Source organism: Mustela putorius, unplaced genomic scaffold, assembly GCF_011764305.1.
Source record: "Mustela putorius furo isolate JIRA1106 unplaced genomic scaffold, ASM1176430v1.1 tig00000174_pilon_pilon_pilon, whole genome shotgun sequence".
Taxonomy (NCBI): Eukaryota; Metazoa; Chordata; class Mammalia; order Carnivora; family Mustelidae; genus Mustela; species Mustela putorius.
The window spans coordinates 40562593-40578504 of NW_025421304.1; the positions used below are offsets into that span (position 1 = coordinate 40562593).

The 15912-nt window shown below is 54.5% G+C and overlaps 1 protein-coding gene and 1 non-coding gene across 4 annotated transcripts in view; one reads left to right on the forward strand and one right to left on the reverse strand.

Moving 5' to 3' along the window:
- Positions 1-7192: 7192 nt before the first annotated feature.
- LOC123391057 lies at positions 7193-7383 on the reverse strand. The gene has a single exon (XR_006605695.1). It is a non-coding gene; the product is annotated as a U2 spliceosomal RNA (small nuclear RNA).
- Positions 7384-13652: 6269 nt separating this feature from the next.
- CRISPLD2 (cysteine rich secretory protein LCCL domain containing 2) overlaps positions 13653-15912 on the forward strand; it is an 84900-nt gene continuing 82640 nt past the window's right edge. For all 3 annotated transcript variants that reach the window (XM_045076381.1, XM_004753882.3, XM_045076382.1), the window contains exon 1: positions 13653-13832. The gene's annotated coding sequence lies outside the window, so the exon portion shown is untranslated. The remainder of the gene's footprint in view (positions 13833-15912) is intronic.

Consider the following 15912-nt stretch of genomic DNA (forward strand, 5'->3'; position numbering starts at 1 on the left):
GTACCTTGATATGATGCTGCTATCCTGTATTTTTGCCTAGTATATTTCAGTAGGTTTCTCCTGGGGCCATGGAAAGAACCATCCTTTTTTGTGGCGGTCTAGGGATCTCACTGTGCGTCTGGAACTCACTGCAACCTAGTTAGGGTTACTGCTGAATTACTCCAGAAAAACGCAGGACCCTTGCAGCAGTATGTTCCGTTTGTCCCCCCCTCCGACTTTGTGCTCTTATAGTCCACACATCATAAGCCCCACAAGGCAGTGTTGCAGTATTTGCTTTCAACAATCTAGTTTATCAGTTGGTTCTTTTACTGATTGTGCTTTTGATACTGTATCTAAGAAATCTTGGCCTAACCACAGGGTCACAAAGACTTTCTGCTGTGTTTTCTTCTTCTGGGGGTTTTATTGTTTCAGGTTTGACCTGTAGGTCTAAGACTGGGTGGAGTTAACGTCTGTGTGTGGTGCAAGGTGTAGATCAAGGTTAATTTTCTGCATACAGCAGTTCTCCCAGCACCTTTTGTCAAAAAGACTCTCCTCTCCCCCATCAAATATGTCTTTCACCTTTGCAAAAAACCTGCCCATTTACATGTGGGTCTGTTTCTAGACTCTCTGTTCTGGTCTGCTGGCCTGTTTGTCTGTTTTGACACCAGTCGCACACAGCCTTGCTTTCTGTCCTGTCATCAGTCTTGAGCAGCAGTGTAAATGTTCTAACTTTGGGCTTTTCTCAAAGTGGTTTTGACTACTTTATGTTCATTGTACTTCCATACATGTTTTAGGATGTGCTCATTAATTTCTACCAAAAAAAACATAAAAACTTCCCGGGATTTTGGTTGGAATTGCATTTAACATGTAGATCAATTTGAGTTCCTCAAATTCTGGTCTGTGAACACAGTGTATGTCTCCACATATTTAGGTCACTAATTTCTCTCAGCAGCTTGGTTTTTGGTGGGTAAGTCTTGGTCATCTTTTGTGAGCTCTAGACCCTAAGTATTTCATATTTCACGGATAGCAATCATTGGTAATTTGGAAATTTCAGTTTCTAACTGTGATTTGGATTTTAGTTCTTTCAGTTCTGTAAGTTTTTCCTTTATATATTTTAGAGCTTTATTATAAAATAGGGATTTGATATATGCTTAATGAGTTGGTCTTACTATTATGATAATAAGTTCCTCTTCATCCCTGGAAATATTCCTTGTTCCAAGGTCATCTTTGATGCTAATACCACCTCCCCACTGTCTTTCAGTGAATCTATGTCTGCGGGCTTACATTTTTTCCATCCCTTTGCCTTAAGTCTGTAGCTTGATATCTAAAGTTGGCTTCTTATAGGCCACATGTTTTGCACCCTGCCTTTTTTATCCAATATGGTAACCTCTGCATTTCAGTTGCATTGTTTAGACCATTTACATTTAATATAAACTTTAGCATAGTTGAGGTGAAACCTGCCGTCTTATGCCTTGTTTTCAATTTGTCTCATCTCTCCTTTGCTACTTTGGTCTCATTTTTTCTGTCTTCTTTTAAATTAATTGCCTGGCTTCTCTGATTCCAATTCATCTCTATTATTTGCTCGCAGATATTTAAAAAGTTGCAAGTTCATCAGGGACGTATAGATAGTAGAGGTTTCCCCTAAAATAATGGGACCAATTACAAGACGATTGGTTAAGGAAAAGGTCAACAGCAACGATGCATATTTAAATTTGCCTCTGGTTACTGCGAGGAAACAGAATACACTTAACACCAGAAGCATTTTATTCCTTATGCGCATAGTTGTGGTATCTGTGGTTGGAATCATCACAGGAGCAAGGTGGAGAGTTCTGGAAATTTGGGGGTGACTAGAACATGCAGAAGCCCAGCCGTTGGGAATAACGTTCTCACCTCTGCTCCCTTCCCTGTGGTTCTCCTTCCTTCCCTCACACTAAGGCAGGGAACGGCAGATTCCATGCTCCAAACCTGTCCTGGCCAAAGGACATTACGCTCAACTAGAATTTTCTAGCTCATACCATTGTCAGGTGCAGTTCTTGGGTGAGCTTCCATGTCTCTCTGTCATATCAGTTTTGTGCCAGGTGCCCTACCCAGAGCTTTACCCCCACTAATTCATCTACTTCTCCCAACAGCACTCTGGGGTCCATGCTGTTATTAGCCCCACTTTATGAGGCCCAAGTTCTTAAGGAAGCTGCTGGGATTTAGGCTTGGGGTGTCCACTGATCAGAACCTGTGGCCTTAAATGGCCTTAACCCCTCTGCTATCCCAGGGATGGCCCATCTTGCTTAGATCTCCTCATTCTGTGTTTCCTTCCCAGTGGCTGAAATGAGCGTTGGCTAACTTCACAAGGCCTTCTAAAACATCTTCCCCTTCAACTGTGATCCCCGTGCTGGTGCTGGGGGGGCCAAGACAGTGAGACACGGTCTCTGTCTTACACGTGCTTGTCATAAGAAGAGGTGAGGGGACAGGCAGCTGTCGTGTAGGGATGCGGAGTAGTCATGAGGCACCTGTAACTCTGTGCCTCTGCCTTGTTCCCGGGTGTGCGTGTCCGCTGAGTGAGGGCAACGGGTCACCCGGTCTAGGCCGGGTTCAGCTGGGCTTGGCTCCGAGCTGCAGGTTGGATCCAGTTCTCCTCCACACATCTTGGTTCTCTGCCCAGTTCTCCAAGGGTCATCTGGGGGAAGGGGTGGCGTGGTCTCCTTCTGCCTTCCCAGTGGCAGAGGCCCATTGGTCAAAGCAAGTCACACAGCCAAATTCAATGTCAAGAGGTGAGGAGTACTCTCTGCTCACCACAAGGCCATGGCAAGCCCCAAGGCGATAGGGCTGTGGAACAGTGGTCTAGAGGGTGAAGAAAGGGATGGATGACTCAGTTTACCTTACACAGCCAAGTAAAGTAATCTGCATGATGAATGCACAAAGAGAGGAAGTGCTGGGCAGTGAAGAAGACAGGGGTGTCAGTGCAGCCCACCAGGCGCATATCTTCACACAGCAGGTCGTGCTTGTGCTGGGTCTTAGGAGGTGGGGTGGTGTTCCCCAGGTGAGGGAGGGGGTAGAGCATGTGCAAAGGCCCAGGGGTAGGAGCCCCCTATGTGTTCAGAGGGTAGAAGGAAGTTGGGTGTAAGCGTCTGCAGGCTGGGCGAAGGGTTGGGTGCGGGAGAGGGACGTGACCCCAGAAAGCTGCCAGCAATGAAGCTAACTGAGGTCTGTAAGCGTGGAGGGGCTCAGGGTCTTGGGTCTTCCGATGATACTTCTGGCTGCAAAGTGAGCAAAGAGCCGCCCAACAGTAATGCCTGTCGTTTTCAGTAAGTGTCGGGTGACTGTTGCATTCGAAGCTCTCAACAACTTCGTGAAACAGGTTTTGGGTTTTTTTTTTTTTTTCTTTACCATACAAGTCAGTAGAGGCGCCTGGGGGCTCAGATGGTGAAGCCTCTGCCTTTGGCTCAGGTCTTAATTCCAGGATCCTGGGATGGAGCTGGGCATCAGGCTCTCTGCTCAGTGGGGAGTCTGAGTCTCCCTCTCCCCCGTCCCCTTGCTTGTGTTCTCACCCTCTGTCAAATAAATAAATAAAATCTTTGAAAAAAAATACAAGTCAATGAATTTTTATTTATTTTAAAGTCTTACTTACCTCATGGGCGGAGCTTAATGAGCTGGAGGCTTGAATATGGTCTCTTGTAGCGGAAGGGAAAGGTCGAGAGTGGCTCTGAACTCGCTGTGTGATTCCGTTTATCTGACATTTGAGACCCGGCAGAGCTGGGGGGTGGGGGGAAGGTGGGGCGGGGGCCGACTGGGGAGGGCCACATGGTGTGACAGCAACCCAGTGCTGGTTGCTGTTACGCGGGTGGAGACGTGTGTCAGGACTCCGCGGGGCGGGCCGTATGTTGTATATGGAGGGATCTCTAGTAGGGTTGACTTAAAACCGCCTCTGAGGCCTCCTGTCGGGCAGAAAGGGGGTCAGCGGAAGGGGATCAGGCTTTCAGAACCTGTGATGTGCCCTTGTCTTCTGTGCCATGGGGCACGTGACCCTTTCCGCTCTCAGCCGAGGCTCCTTCTGCCCCGGAGCAGGTGGGCTGGCCTTGCTTAGCAGGAGTTCAGCAAGAGATGAGTGTGGGTTTCGCTTTTCCGTCCTTCTCGAGTCCTGAACGCTGAAGTGGGTAAAAGAAGATTCCTAAGTCCCTTTAGCTCCCTCCACTTGCGCATCAGGACTCAGGCCCCTTGGACTCGCCCGTCAGGCTGATCACCAGCCGGAGAGGAGAAGAAATCCAGCGCTCCATGGAAGAGGCATCCTTGCAGCACAAGGAGGTGGGAAATTCTTCCCTCCCGGTTCCCACCAGGGAGATGACAAGAGAGGGGGCTGGTGAGAGCCCCCCACGATGTGACGTGGAAGGGAGAGCTCCCTGCACTGGGCTCCAGCTCCAGTGGCGGGGCGGGGGGGGGGCGGGGCCCCGGGTCCCAAGCCCCAGCTGCTGGTGTGGCTGGGTTAGGGTCAAGACCAGCCAGAGGCGAGCCCACGCTTGCTGTCGTGGGTTGAGTGGCGCCACTAAAAAGATCTGTGCGAGGGCTAGTTCCCAGCATCTGTGAATGTGACCACGTTTGGGAGGAGTCTGCAGACGCGGGCAAGCAGCAGCTTCCAAGCTGAGATCGTCCGGGACCACCTGGCTGGGCCCTGAGTGTGAGGACAAGAGTCACTGTAGGAAGAGGAGGCCACATGCGGACGGGGGCCAGAGGCTGGGAGATGTGGCCACAGGGGATACCCGGAGCCAGCAGAAGTTGGAAAAGGCAGGAAGGATTTCCCCCTAGATCCTTTGGGGGGTGCATGGCCCTGCCGACACTGATTTTGGACTTCAAACCTCCAGAAGTGGGAGAGAGTAAACCCCCTGTTGTCTCAAGCACCCCCAGTTTGTGGTCGTTTGTTCCGGGGTCCCCAGGACACTGATCTTGCCTCCTGTCTCTTGTAGACGGACCTGGAGGGCTGGGGGTGTGCTGTCTGTCGTCAAACCCACAAGGACCCCACCCCCCACCCCCACTGGCATCTCGGGAAGGGGAGGGCCGAGGGAGACACAGGGGTGTGGTGAGAGGCTCTGGGTGGCACATCTGTGGACCTGGGACCAGAGACTTCCACGTGCACGGAGCTGAGGTCGGACGAGAAGCCCGGGTACTGCTCATTGTCCAGGTTCAGTACCGATCCCCGCACCAAGCCAGTCGCCCTTTCCAGAAAATAAACACTCCTCTTTGAATAGTTGCCCGTCCCACGGAGGTGAGAAGCGCCTGGAGGACGGCAGCTCAGGGAGACACGGAGGACGCACGGGGCTCCCTGCCCACGGCCTCGGCCCCTCGCCGGTCCAGCCTGCTGAGGGCTGCTGCGGCCGTGCCCGGGCTCCCGGGTCGGGGCAGGCCGGCTGCTGCCCACCAGGACGCTGCAGGCAGGCGCTCAGGGGCACTGGGGGGTGCCATGACAGCCATGAGGACTCGAAGAGAACTCCCAGATCACGCAAAATCTGAGACTGGCCACTGTCTGCTTTGCATCTGGAAAGTGTTACTCGATCACTAGCGAAATAATCAGGGCAAATCCAGGGCATTTCTGGTAAAGGGGCTGTTCGGAGGTGCCTCTTGGAGCCGAATGACTCAGGGCTGTGCAAAGCGCTGTGTGGTCTGCGAGCCGGCCTGCTGCCCTGGCCTTCCGCAGCGTTCTGCTGATTCATGGTGGTTTCCCCCTTGAGGGGCGGCGCCAGGCCCCCAGCCCGGCGCCGCAGCCACCCAAAGCCCTTTCGCAGACGCCTCTGATCCTGGGTCTGTGTTTGTGTCCTACAGCTGCTGTGACAAGTGACCACCACCTTAAGGTCTCCAAACAACACAGATTTACTATCTCAAGTTCTGCAGGTCAGAAATCCAGAGTGGGTCTCACGGAGCTCAAGTCAAGGTTTCTGTAAGGCTGTGTTCCCGCTGGGACCTCCAGGGGAGACTCTGCTTCCTGGCCGCCGCCAGCTTCCAAAGGCCCAGGCGTCCCTTGGCTCATGGTGCCCCCCCCCACGCCCGCCTTCAGTGCATGTCACTCCCACCTCTGCCTCTGTCACCGCTTCACCTTCTCTCTGCTGCCCTCTCACAAGGACCCCCGGGATCACACGGGACCCATGGGGTAATTCAGGCGAATCTCCTCACTTCAAGATCCTTAATCCCATCAGCAATGTCCCTTTTGCAATGTGCAGTGGAACAGATAGCATAGTAGTACTACAACAGTGTAGTAGAATTCCTGTTCACTCGGACCCTCAGAATGTGACCCTCTTGGAAAGTAGGGTCTGCACACCTGTGCGGTCATGCTGCATTAGGATGTGCTCTGATCCAGGCACCGGCATCTTTCTGTAAAGGAAGGGACATCAGGATCAGGACGCACAGGGAACATGGTCATGTGAAGACAGAGGCAGAAGCTGGGGGGCAGAGGAGACACGGAATGCCAGCGATCGCCCGCGACCACCTGGAGCTTGGTGACACCTTGATTTTGGATTTTCGGCCTCTGGAACCGGGTAGCACACATTTCTGGTGCTTTACCGCCTTTGTGCACCCCACCTTTGTGGCTCTTGGTCATAGAAGCCCCAGGAAACAGATGCATCATGTGACATAAAACATTCACAGGGGCCCGGGAAGAGAAGGGGACATCTCTGGTGGGCCATCACTGTGCTGGAGACAGTGGCCTGGAGGTTTCACCCTTCAGAGCCTCAGTTGTGTGCACACAGGCAGGGTGGGCTGCCCCTCTGGACCTTGGTTCCTTCAAGGGAGAGGGGGAAAAACAGCACATGCCCTGCAGTAGGTGTGAGGACTGCACAACAGGGTACACAGATCATATTAGAAGTTCTTACTCCACGAGTACTGAGTGGGCACACGAGCATCAGGTGGTGGTGGGGTTTCAGAGCTGGAGGCCATCTGGGGCCTCGGAGAAGGGAACGGCTCTCTGTCCTGTGATGACAAAGCAGGAGTTGAGCCAAGGTCCATGCAAAATTCCAGCTCAAAGGTGTGGAGGAGCAGGGACGGGGGACCTTGGCCTGAGCTGTGGGGCGACTTGTGTTGGCTTACTCAGCCATAACAGAGTAGCGCAGACTGGGACTTAAACAGCAGAAGTTGGACACCATCCATGAGAATGACCTCATTTAACTTTAATTACCCTCTTTAAAAAAAGATTTTATTATTTTGTTATTTTAATTATTTATTTATTTATTTATTTATTTTCTGGTGCACCGGTCCTGGAAGTACTGCAATACCAGGTCGATGCGTGGAGTGGACGGAGCAAGCTCCTATTCCAACTCCCTGCTCCAAAAATCCATTTAATATATTGCCCTCGGATAGAGGACGTATCAGATATTAAACTGATAAGAACAGATACTACACTTGATCTTAGCCAAAAGGCCGAGAAGCGATTATTATTTTATTATTTTTAAGTAATTTCTATACCCCATGTGGGGCTTGAACTTACAGCCCTGAGATTCAGTCCCACACGCCGCCAACTGAGCCAGCCAGGCGCTTTCCTTAATTACCTTTTTAAAGACCTGTGTCCAAATACAGTGCCTCTCTCAGGCACCGGGGGCTGGGACTTCCACATGTGAATTTGGGGGCCACCGGGGGCACAACTCAGGCTATACCAGAAGTGCAGAATATCCCCCAGGGAATTTTTACTGTATGGGTGGCTGTTTGGAGGGAAATGTTTGGCCTCAGAATCATCTCTCCTTGACCACGTTTGTCTTCCCAGGACGTGATCTGTTAGTGTCCGCTGCCTAACCAGGGTTCCCAAACTGCAGGGGGTTCCAACGGGGACACTGTGTTAGTCTCGTGCTCCGTGGGGGACAGTCTGGTTGAGGGTCCTTCTGTGTGGTCTCGCTGGGCTCACTCCTGCAGCGACAGGTGGCTGACAGCTTGAGATAGGTGAGGGTCCAAGGTCACTCATTTGAACGCCAGGCGGTTGGTGCTGGCCGTCCACTCAGGTGCCAGGTTTTGTCTCCGTGTGGTCCCTCGTCCTCCAGGAGGTTAGAGCTTCTCTAGGGCACTGCCGTTCCCAGGTCTGAGAGTGGGAGAGTAGAGGCTGCAGGCCCCAAAGTCAGTCACAGTCACAGTCACACGGTCAGCCCACGTACGAGCGAAATCGACTCCAGCGTTCCCCGGTCACTGAGCAGATAGCAGGGACCTGCAGGCCCACACACGGGACAGGGGTCTTCCTTCCACGTGTCCCCAGGTCGAACACCCTGCGAGGGCTTGCACGTCTGCAGGCCTCATGAGTTAAGTTCCCCAGTCAAGGCCGGCCGCTGGCCGTGGCAGGTCTGTCCTCCAACAAGGGCCGGTGTAGTCTGTTTAACAGGAACACTCATGACCACGTGGCTCCTTCTGGGAAGAGGACACACGGACAGATCCGACGCCGGGAGAGGCAGGAGTCCTCTCCTTCCTGCTCCAGACGGGGCACGGCCCCGCCGACACTGTGGTTTCCGACTCTGGGCTCTGGGAGACGACACATTCCCGTTGCTTTCGGTCCCCTCTTGGTGGTCATTTTTTACCAACCCCAGGAAACCAGTGCGTTCATGGACCCGGCTTTTCAATCTTGGACCACAGACTCCTCATTTGCTTGCTTCCTGGGGTGGGGGGGGTGACTAGGGAGGGCGCCCTGGAGGAGGTCATGCTTGGCGGGGACAGTGTTCATGGGAACAGGCGTGTGGACGAAGTTGAGGGGATGATAGTAAGATTCTCGGCAGTTAGCTTGTTTCTGGCTACGCCTCTGTAACGTGGCCCGTTACTATTGTCTTTTATAGGGGAGGACACCGGGGGACAGAGAAGTCAAGGCAGGTAGGACAGAGCTTGGCTTCGAGGCCCCACAGGAGATCTGGAAGCTCGGTGCCGGGAGGAGGGGTATGAGGGCCCCTCCCCAGCAGGAGGGGAGTCGTGCTGTGTTTCCATTCCTGGCCCCAGTGAGGAGGGCTCCAGCTCCCAGAAGGACCCAGCACACACCCTGGGGGCCACGGGAGAGTGAGCAGCATCCAGGACTTGGCTTCCTCCCAGGCTGACAGAAAGGTCTAGAATCTTCCAGAAACACCACACCCTGGGCATGCAACTCAGGGCCAAGCCTCCTCTGGAAAAGCCTGTTGGTCACCCAGGGAGAAAGCCATCACCATGGCAGCATTTGCCCAAAGAGCTGAATTTCCTGAGGAATTTCCAGTCATGGTCCCCGGTGGTCTCTGGCTCCTGTGCTCAGAGATCAGGGAGACCAGAGGGCGTAGAAACCCCAGGGAGGGCGGGAACGCGGGCGTGGTTTGGACATCCATCTGGGCTGACCCACGCTCACGGTTTCAAAGCAGCGTGAGCAAGGAGTTCCATGAAACTGTGCAGTGGGGTCTCCCTCTTCATGAGGATGTGGAGACTCAGCAGGGGGCCATCTCCATCAGCCTGGCCTTCCGGTGCATTCCTGGTCCCCCTCCCACCTCATGGTGCCTGGTACTGTCCCCTGGGCTGCACGTAATGGACCAGGGGGACATCAGCTCCCGACAGGGCCAATTAGATTCTCTGTCCAGGAATCGGAACTGGGAGGTGCCTGGACACAGCCTGAACTGGTCCACGGTTCTAGGGGGATGTGAAGTCATGCTAGGGAGATGGTCATGTCCACAGGGAGTGGACGAGACCTGGCCACAGAGGGAAGAGGAAGGGACCCCAAATCGTGCAGTGAGATGCTCACAAAGGACTACTAGGATGCCTGACTTCCTCCAGCGCTAATTCAAGTTCTCCGAGGGTCCTGACTGTCCTTGGCTTCCACAGCAGGCTACCGTCCTTCCAGAAGCTTCCTCCACTGCATACAATAACATGAGTGTATTTCTTCTACAACTTCAGTCGGTCAAGATCTCTTGCTGCAGATCTCCCCACCGGCGGGGCCCACACTGCCCCCAGAGGGTTGCCCATCAGCAGAAGACGTGGAGCTCACCCCATGCCCTTCCTTGGCCGCAAGCCAAGCAGATCCATCGCATTCGGAACCCCAGAGCATGCCATGACTGGCACCTGTTACCCAGGAGTGTCATCGTCTTTCCTGACCTTTTGGTTCCTTTTTCTAAGCCACGCCTATCGCAAAATGGTACACCCCCACATCTCCTTGTCTTGAACTGTTAGCGGTCTTCCATGCAAATGAGGGCTCAGTGACACTCTCTAGCTGCCGAGTGGGTGCGGCGGGAACAGGGAAGCTGGAACTTGATGTCCAGCCCAAGAGCTTCTGAGGAAAACAGCTGGTCAGCTGGTGAAGATGTTGGTGTGATTCCAAGACCCACCAGCCCTGGGGCAGCCGCACTGAGATAGGAAAGGAAGACCCGGTCTGTGGTCTGTGCTATGAGTTGTGAAACCCTTTGGGACCGTCTGGTGTGACCCACGCCCTCCCGGTGCTGAGACCGCGGGTCGGCAGAGGGCTGGAAGCTCTTGCTGGAGACCAGTCCTGTGTGCTCCCATTTCCAGGCTGGGCCACCTTTGAACCAGAAAGACCTTTTCCTTGGTCTCCAACGCTCTGTGAATTGATCCTGCGAGACCAGCAAACAGGATCCTTTACTAGGCTTTGCAAGGATCTAAGCAGCCGTTCCCTTCTGGGGAGGGCTCCTGGGTGCATCTTGGCCCTTTCCCATGTTCAGAGCTTCTCAGGAACCCACATTCCCCATGACACATCAACGTACTTGAATCCAGATATCACTTTCTGGAAATTGGATTCTAAAATTGCACACTGATGGAAAATGGTTTGATCAAGATCGAAATTCTCTGTCTCTTGTTTCAGTTTGTTGGCTCTACTGACAATTATATTAACTAATTCTTACTAAGTGCCAGACCCTGTTCCAAATTTCCACTAATTAATGTATGCCTTTAAACCTTCTAATGTCTTACAGGCAGCCCGTGGGGAGAACGGAGCCGCTGCCCTTCCCTCATTTTACACATGGGGAGCAGAGCACAGGCCAGCCGCTTGGAAATGGAGGGGCTGGCATAGGGTCCCGGGCACCAGCCAGCAAGTTACAGACTCAGCCTGCCCCTTCAGAGCCTGGGAGGCAGTTATCACTCAGAGAGGTCAGGTGACTTGAGCACAGACACACACAGCTGGTGCATGGTGGCGTCGGGGTCGGAACTCCTCCGCGGACATGTAGAGATGGTGGTCATGCCACTGGACTGCTTAGTGTGGCTCCCGAAGAGGGAGGGATTACCTTTCATCGAGCGTCTGCAGATTCCATGTTATCTTGTCCGCAAATTCTTTGATCTTCGGCTGTTGAGCAAGGTGATCTACGTGTGCTCTCCCTGACCGTCGGCAGGGGCTGTGATTCAAAGAGGAGTGCGGATGAGGTGATGTTCTCTGATTTCCAACGTCAGGACACAGAAGGCCTTCCATCTTCCTCCCGTCTCTCTTGGGAGGCTTGCGATGGGGGAAGTAAAATTCTGACTACCCCAGACAGCTTCCAGGAAAAACCAAGTGGGGACAGATCCGTTGAGATGTCCTGCCGAGCTCCTGCCACGTGGGTGAGAGCTTGGACGTCCAGCCCCGCCAAACTCTCAGATGCTGCCGCCCCAGTCAACGTCTGGCGGCAACCCCACGAGAGACCCCTAAGGAAGAACCATGCAACCCGGCCCTTCCCAGACGCCCGGCTTGCAAAACTATGAGCAAAATACTGTGGTGGTTTTAAGCCACTGTGTTCTGGGTAATGTGTTACACGGCAACAGTAACCGTAATGTCCCAGCTGAGAAGTGTTTACCAGACAAGAATGTTTGGATTCACTCTGCAGCAAACCCAGACTCCCTAATCCCTTCGGGTCCCCTGGGTTAGAGGCCAAGGTCACAGGCTGTGGTCTTGCACTGCTTGAGTTGGAGTCCCACCCCCAGCACTCAATAGCCAGGTGACCCTGGGCAAGTGCCCTTACCTACCTGAGCCTCAGTTTCCCCATCTATAAAACAAGGCTGACTGAAACCCCTCTGCTGCGTCATAGGCGGATGCCAGGGAAGCCCTGGGCACAGGGCCCGACACGTGGGAGTGCTTGCTGGACGTTTAAGTACCAACTGGCTTCCCGCCGTGGGAAATCTGTTTCTGTGCGGGTTTCCTTCCTTTGCGCTAGGGCAGGGACCCAGTTTCTTTCTCTCCCCCGTACCCAAAGCTTGTCGGTGCACAGGCAGTGGCAGCCAAGTGGACAAGAGCACGAGTTCAAACCCCAGGCCCTCCTCTTGGGAGCCGTGTGGCTTCTGGAAACTGTTTGCACTGCGCGCCCAGTGTCCTGATGATAACATCACCAGCCTGGGGGTAGGGGTGGGGGGTGGGGAGTTGCTGGGGTAACGCTTGTGAGGCCTGGTGCCCGAGTAGCATCTCTTCTCCCTTTGGGTTTGTCCTTTGTCAGTGGGGAACTTGTTCTGGCCGGGTTTGCTCATCGCTGGATACGCCAGTGCTTGCAACAGAGCCTGGCACACAGTAGGTGCTTAATAAGTACCACATGAATGTGGAGCTGGCACGATGCTTCAAAAGGAGGAGAAGTAAAGGGAAGGGACAGAGGGAACAGAGGGTGGCCGGGCCACTTTTTATTGGCATTTGAGCTGCGCTGAAAACCCTGGCAAGCATTTTGACTTTCTGAACCTGAGCCACGCAGGCCCCGTCCACTCGCTCTCCAGCTGCTTCCCCGTGTGCTCTGACCCTTCTGGATGCCCCCGATGCTTGAGCTCCCGGAGGGGGCCCTGCCCGCACTGCAGAGTGCAGGGACTGGTGCCGAGTGACCCGGTCGGAGTGTGCGGAAGGAGCAGGAGATGATTCCCGGTCTTTATGCAGGGACCCGCCCCGTGAGGACGGGCGGGGTCCTCTTGCCCTTGTCCTCTCGCGCAGGGAGTCCACACTCCCCTCGAGTCCTTCACTGCCCTCAGCCGTGCTTTCTTCGCTTGCCAGCAAGGGCCTTAGGTTTACGTGTTTCAAAGTCCGTGCCTTCTGGCTCTAAATTGATTCATATTTGCTTGTGCAGATTAAGGATGTTAAATGCCTGTGGGCAAAATGTAGCTAGATTCAGGTTGCTGCTCCCCGGCCGTGGGACGGGCGACACTTTGTTCTCCAGGCCTCAGGTGTCTGATCTGTGAGATGGGATCACTTATCCCAGAGGAGATTCCTTTGGACGTTTACAGGGATGGTGGAGGGCAAGCGCCTCGGCTGCAGCATGGTTTCGTCGTTGGCACATGGGGAATGCGTGTACGTGCGTGTGCATGCGTGTGTGTGTGTGTGTGTGTGTGTGAGACGGGCGGGGTTTTATACCACGGCGCAGAGGACGGGACGTGTGTATTCTGTGCCACAGTTTACAGAGCCCACACCCTTCCCGGCTTTATTTGCTCCAGTCCCGAGAGGTCACTTCCCTAGTCCCACTTTCCATTTGAGGCACAGAGAGATGGGATTTGGTAAATTTGCAAACCCCCGGTGGAAAGTGCTTGGCACGTCGCCGGGCGCGCAGCAAGCGCTCCGTGGAAAGGAGAGTTCAGGGTCCTGGCGAGGAAGCGGAGCGCGTCCGCTTCGCGAGCCCAGATCTCGGGACGCTCTGGTCCAGCCCTCCGCCCGCCCCGATCCCCGGCGCCCGCGGGAGGGGTGGGGGGCGGGGCTACATTTCCGCCGTCCAATCAGCGCCGCCGGCCTCGGGGGGGGGCGGGGCGCGGAGGTGCTATAAGAGGCTGCGCGCGGGGCCCCTCCATCCACCGCATCCCTCCGCTGCCCCGGTGTGCGGAGCGCGCGACCCACCCGCTGTGGACCGTGTCCGCTGTGCCGGCCCGCTGTGCCGACCGTGTCCGCCGTGTGCGCGCTGCGGCCGCCGCACGACCCGGGAGAGACGCCGGCGCGGTGGCGATTGGAGAGCCGCGCGGAGGTGAGTGACTTTCCTTCCTCTCCTCTCCAGGCTGCGGTCCACTCCGCTAACCTCGGAGGAGCTGAATTAACCCGAGCGGATACCATCTCCTGGGGCTTCCTGTGCCCAGGCACTAAGCTGGGCGCGCTCCCTGCGGCTCAGAACCGGGCTCAGCCGCAGGGCCTTCCCTGCGTGGAGAAACTGAGGCTCAGGGAGACCAAGCCACTTGCTCTATGCGACCTTCCCGCCAGGGAGCGAGGGAGCTGGGACTCAAAGCTGTTGTGACTGCAGGTTTCTGCTCCTTGAGCCTGGGTACCCTGACCTCCCTTCTGCGGTTCGCTAGCATCTGTTGCATTCCTGTGTACACAGTGGGCGGCAATAAATGGAAAAATGACGGCGCGAATGTGGCGGGTGGTTGAATTTTTCTTTCCATGTGTGGACGGCCAGCCAGGGTGATCCTAAGGGTACCCCTTAGCATTCTGCTAAGGTTTACTGGGCTATGCCCCTTTATTATTTTATTTGCAACAAACCTGTGCAAGGTGGCCTTTCTCTTCCCATATTTCAGATGAAGATACTGAGGGCCAGAGAGCGGGAGTGAGTTGTCCAGCTAGAGCCAGGGCTGCAGCCCAGCTCTCTCTGCTTCCAGAGCTCCATGTCCAGGTGTGGGGCATGCCAGAGTTCCTGCAGGCTTGGGAGCGCATGCTGGGTCTGTCCAGCTGGAGTGGACATCTGCATACACTCCTCGTGGGGGAAGAATGGTGCTGGAAGCTGAGGACTTGGCTCTGCCGTCCCGGGGAGACCAGCTGCCCTAGATGGACAGAGCCAGGGAGGGCCCCTTGTGTGGTGCGGACCTGGAGCCTCCCTTGCCCGGGGTTCAGCCAGTGGACGAGTCAGAAAAGGCTTAGCCCATGCCTGCTCATTGAAGTCTAACTTCACCTGGACATCTTTGAGCCAAAAGGTGAGCTGCTGCTCCGGTTGGGAGAAGCAGCTGGGAGCCTGTGCAAATGCCCAGCTTGCCTGGCAAAGTGGGTTTGTAAATGTCCACCTTGAGCGTTTGTGTGCCATGTTCTGGCAGAACCAGGTGACCCTGCCTTCCCCAGTAGGGTTATCTAGGGTCTTAATCTGCCAGGTGAGAGCCCAAAGTCCAGCAGAATGAGATGAAGGGCATGCTCTCTTCTCCAAATAGACTGAGGGGGGGGCCTTCTAAGGTGCTTTGTGTTTTGTGCCCCTGGTTTTCTGCTTCTGCCTCTGACCTGGCTGTTTCCACATGGGAAGGAGGAGCAGAAGGTGTGGGAGCTGTATTGCCGGTGGGAGGCAGGTGTGAGGCCATGCCACTTCCCTGCATTCCCCTCCCTGCCACATACCTGGGCAGGCGGCCCCTCGACCCCCATTTCACAGATGAGCAAACCGAGGCTCAGAGAGGTAAAGACCATGCAAAAGGCCCCCTAGCTGATGTGCCATGCTGTCACCTCCAGGTCTGGCTGCTTGCAAACCCTGTGCTCTCAGCTGCTGGGTCCCGCCTCCTCTAAGACAGTTCTCCTCGGGAGGGGGAGGGGTGGCCAGGGGATGGGTATTAAGGACGTGTTGTGATGAGTACGGGATGTTACACACAAATAATGAATCATGGGACACGACATCAAAAACTAATGATGTACTCTATGGTGACTAACATAATATTAAAAAAAAAAAAAAAAAAAAGTTCTCCGGGCAACCAGTAACTCCACATCTGGCCCTGAACGTCACACCAAATGTGGTGCTGTCTGAGAGGGCTTCCAGGAAAATCCATCAGCAGAGTTAAGCCCAAGCCCCCATGTTCCCAATCCTATGCACCTGGGGAGGAGAAAGCAGGTGATTTTTATTTTTTCCGGAGTTTCTTATGACGTAGGAGTGGGAATAATAACATTTATAGTCACACCAGGAGCTGAAGTTACCTGACGCTCAGAATGGGGCAGGTGTGCCCAGAATCTACACAGATGCTCTCACGGACTCCTTTAGGGGGTGAACCTGGTCCTCTTGTTTTTACAAGGAGGGGATTGAGTCTCGGAGTGATGAAGGCACGTAAGCAACACGACAGCCAGGGCGCAGAGCGGCCCTCCAAGAC